This window comes from Equus quagga, chromosome 13, assembly GCF_021613505.1.
Source record: "Equus quagga isolate Etosha38 chromosome 13, UCLA_HA_Equagga_1.0, whole genome shotgun sequence".
NCBI classification, from domain to species: domain Eukaryota; kingdom Metazoa; phylum Chordata; class Mammalia; order Perissodactyla; family Equidae; genus Equus; species Equus quagga.
The window spans coordinates 99,116,265-99,116,499 of NC_060279.1; the positions used below are offsets into that span (position 1 = coordinate 99,116,265).

At 66.4% G+C, this 235-nt stretch overlaps 1 protein-coding gene across 1 annotated transcript in view; it reads right to left on the reverse strand.

Annotated features, from left to right (window-relative positions):
• Window positions 1-235, reverse strand: part of LOC124250389 (zinc finger protein 607-like) — a 67,425-nt gene that overhangs the window by 35,150 nt on the left and 32,040 nt on the right.

Here is a 235-nt window from a genome sequence, read left to right on the forward strand (position 1 = left end):
ACACGGAAGGGAGAAGAGCCTGGAATCCGGGTCAGACTCGCGGCAGTTCCCGCGCTCGGAGCTCAGGGAACGCGGTCGCTCTCAACCATGCACACGACCCCCGAGAAGTCCCGGGGGGCACAGGCCCCGGGAGGAAGCCTGTTCTTGGAGTCTCCACCCAGATGCCCCCAGGAGCCCGCGGCGGGGACAATTCCTGATCTGCACGCCCGTCCTTTCGGGTCTGCACCTTCTCACC